Here is a 3,836-nt window from a genome sequence, read left to right as displayed (position 1 = left end):
AAGTTAGTTGATGAAGACCCGGAGCAAGACTCCCATCAAATATTTAGAATAAGAGCCAAAAGTGAAAGATACTAAATTCAGCAAGCTCCCCTCCCAGGCCCTGCACCGCTTGCTCCCAGCTTCTCCTCCCACTGTGTTGTCATCGGCCATCCCCAGCCCTGCCTCTCTATAGGACCTCGTCACTGCATCCTCCAGAATCGCCGAAGCTCCCGACCTTAATTGCTCCCCACTCCCTCTTAACCTGTACAATGTTTCCGGATGAACTTTCTGAAACTCCTAGGTTAATTATATTGAGAAATGAATAAGCACAGCGGTTGAACGCCAGAGCTTTGAAAATAGCCGGAGTTGGACTCTGTCCCAGCCCTGCCATTTACTAAGCCTCAATCATCTCATCTATAAAATGATAATAATAGTACCTGCCTCTTAGGCAGTGGTGAGAATTAAATGAAATATTACATATATTTACCAGAGTACCTGACTCCTCACAAGTCCTGAAGAGATGTTCAGGAACAGAAAACAACAATTTCCTTATTCCCCAACCTGCATGGTTCTTAATGCTATAAGGAACCTCCACCCCTTTGCTTGGCATCCCAGACCCTCTAGAAGGTGAATGAAGTCTTCCCCACAGCCCCCCTCTACTTCAGCCAGAATCACACAATTTCTCCCTTTAAGGGTGCTGGCCTCTCCCTCTACTGATCTAAATCCTGTCATCCTACATCTGGGTAAATATTTGGGAAACAAACTTTAGGAGACCCCTCCTCAGAATGTATCACAAGATATAGTCCAGATTGAGTTGACAACTCAGTGTTTTATGTATGTGTGTGGATATGGGTATGTGTGTGGATATGGGTATGTGTGTGAACACAAAAGGAGAAAAAGGTAAAGTTAATCTGTTATTATTAATAAGGCCTTTCATAGATAAGAACAAAATAAAAATATATAAATAATAAGATTACTAGATGTGACCACACAGAAACTTAAAAAAAAAAAAACCCTCCATCTGAAAACTCCATCACAGAAAAACCTGGAAAACAAAAAGATCAAATGAGAAAAAAAGCACCATACATGCTAAACAAAAGAGTAATAATTTATAAAGCACTGCTACTAATCAATAGGAGGAAAAATGCCAATGGAAAAAATAGGCAAAGAATTTAAACCAGCAAGTCACTTTTTTAAAAACACTCAGATGATAAAAACATATATGGGAAAATACTTCCCTTCTAATAATAAGATAAAATCAGAGTAAAGCCCAAAGTTCCACTTTGGTCTCTTAAATAGAAAACTGTCATTTGCAGCCAGTAACAATCAATACTGGCAACCTGCAATTAAATAGGGACTCAGCCTGGTGGGATAGGCAACCAGCATAACCTGTCCTAAAGTCACCATGACAAGTTATGTAAAAGGTTTCTAAAATATGGATAACTTCTAACCAATAATTCTACCTTTAGGAATTAATCCTAAGAGAATAATCATAGATAAGCACCCAGATTTCCACATAAAGATCCTCATCAGGGTTTTTTTACAATAGAAAAAAAAAATGCAACAGTTTAAATTCCCAACAGCAAGTGATTTAAAAGTAAACCATAGCATATTCACATGACAGAATGCTCTGCAGAGATTCAGCATTATTTTTTTGAAAAAGGTTTAATAGTTTAGGAAAACATTCACAAAATAAGTAAGAAAAGTTAAGTGGGATTGCAAATTTGTAATATTAATACATTTCTGGAGGAGGGAAACTGAGGAAGATGCACCTGGAAATGCTAACTAGTTATCTCATTGGTAATGGGAAGAATTACCAATAATTATAATTTTGTTTATTATCATTTCTTTTCCATGTTGGTGAAAAATGAACATAAATTAAACATAACCAAATGGACCCTGGGTTTCCCTGGTGGTTCAGAAAATAAAGAATCTACCTGCAATGCAGGAGACCCCAACTCAATCACTGGTTCAGGAAGATCCCCCAAAGAAGGGAATGGCTACCTTCCTCAGTATTCTTCCCTGGAGAATCCCAAGGACAGAGGAGCCTGGAGGGCTCCTGTAGTCCATGGGGTCTGAGTTGGACATGACTGTGTGACTAACACTTTCACTTTCTTTCTTTCAAGTGGACCCTTCACAGGCTTCAAAGTCACCTCAAAGTCCTACTTTTCCATGAAGTCTGCTCTGACTCTATCTTTCAGTCATAACTATCCATGTTACAAAATCACCCATCTGATCATATATTTCCTAGTATGGCTGACTAATTATTCCAGATTAGTCTTCATTAATTAGTATTAGTTCTTCAGCAAGATTTTATTCAAGACCACTCACACCTGAATCTACCTACCTTTTTCAAAATGGCTGCAACAAGTTCTCCATACTTTCTTCTTTCAATTGGCACTGACATTCCTCCAATGAAGAGGCAGGTCGTGTTCCCTGACCTGGAATCTGAGTCAGTCTTGTGACTCCTGAAGCCAAGACATACAAGAGGATAGTACTTCCATCCAGTTCTCTTGAGATGCTCTGTTTTTTTGGAAACCAGCTGCCATCCTGTGAGGAAGCCCAAGCCACAAGGAGAGCCCAAGAGTAGGTGATCAGCTGGCTAAGAGCCTCAGCTGAAGTTCCAGACAGCAGCCAGCAACAACTACCAGTATGCAAGTGAGAAAGCCTTTATGATGACTGCAGCCCCTCCCCCACAACTATCTGCCTGCAAATACCTGAGAGACCCTGAACAAAAATTGCCTGGCTGAGCCTAGTCAATCCTTGAACTTTCAGAGGTGAAAACAATAAAATGACTGCTATATTTTAGGTTATTAAGTTTGGGGGCAATCTGCCACACAACTTTTGATAACTGGAAATCACTTTCCTTTTTCCCTTTTCTCCTTTGCTGCCTCACAGCTCTCCTCTCTGGAACACTTTCAGTCCTAAATCCTTTGGCCCTATAAAAATTAACCCAGGTATATTTGTTATATAAATAAACCAGTGAATGAATGGGAGTTCTAAATGTTACTGTATTCCTTGGTTCCAATCTTACGCATGCTGATGAGTCTTCTTGAGAACTTCTGGACCTAAGAGAACCAGTAAACCAAATCCTTTTTATCCTTTTATAGTCTGAACTTGTTCTGCATAATTCCTTTCAGTTACACTTCCAGCTGTCCAGCATTTCTTTTTTCACTCACCAGACAAAAAAGAGCTAATAAAACAAGAGCTAATAAACCAATGAAGAAACTGATAGTTCACCTTCCTTTTCTCAGGAAGAAGTCACTTTCTAGAAAAAGGTGGGCCCTCTTTATTAACCAATAGTTAGCAGGATATTGCTATCTTCATTCCTCCAGTTTATACAGAGACAAGCTACAGAACCATAGTCCCAAAGGGCAGAGCCCTCAATCCCATTAAACCGCCACTGCCACAGCCCTAGCACATGACAACACCTTCGTAGTGTGGTTTTTAGGGCAAAGGATCTTCTCTGTGCTCATCTACCATTTCTGATCCCCTCCAGGGGTAAGCACTTTCTTCTCCAGACTTTTTCATCAGAGGGAAAGTTCCCTGGGAAGGGAGCACATGTTCACAGTGTGACAGATTTGGCAGCAGCACTATTGTTATTCTGTCTCAACATCACAGAGTGTGTTCCTGGGATTTTGTCCCTGGAATGGAGGAATAATTGAGCACAACTGAGGCAGGGGTGTGAGGACATGCACAGAGAAGGGGGAAAAAAATTAAAGAAAAATAAGGCTAGGAGCTCTGAAATTAAGATTCTCACGTTTCACAACATCACCAAAATTGAATGAAGTAAAGGTATCTCTCTTACTTGATGGTAACTGGTTAAATTTGGCTAATCTTTTTTTTTTTCTTTTAAT

At 39.9% G+C, this 3,836-nt stretch overlaps 1 long non-coding RNA gene across 1 annotated transcript; it reads right to left on the bottom strand.

Annotated features, from left to right (window-relative positions):
* Positions 1 to 880: 880 nt before the first annotated feature.
* LOC110151596 (uncharacterized) lies at positions 881 to 2,581 on the bottom strand. Its single transcript, XR_002318114.2, has 2 exons — positions 2,327 to 2,581; positions 881 to 1,024 (listed from the first exon to the last, which is right to left on the bottom strand). It is a non-coding gene; the product is annotated as an uncharacterized lncRNA (long non-coding RNA).
* Positions 2,582 to 3,836: the final 1,255 nt, after the last annotated feature.

Source organism: Odocoileus virginianus, chromosome 22 (genome assembly GCF_023699985.2).
Source record: "Odocoileus virginianus isolate 20LAN1187 ecotype Illinois chromosome 22, Ovbor_1.2, whole genome shotgun sequence".
NCBI classification, from domain to species: Eukaryota; Metazoa; Chordata; class Mammalia; order Artiodactyla; family Cervidae; genus Odocoileus; species Odocoileus virginianus.
Note: the sequence above shows the minus strand (reverse complement) of the source record. Positions and strands in the feature narration are given on the sequence as shown.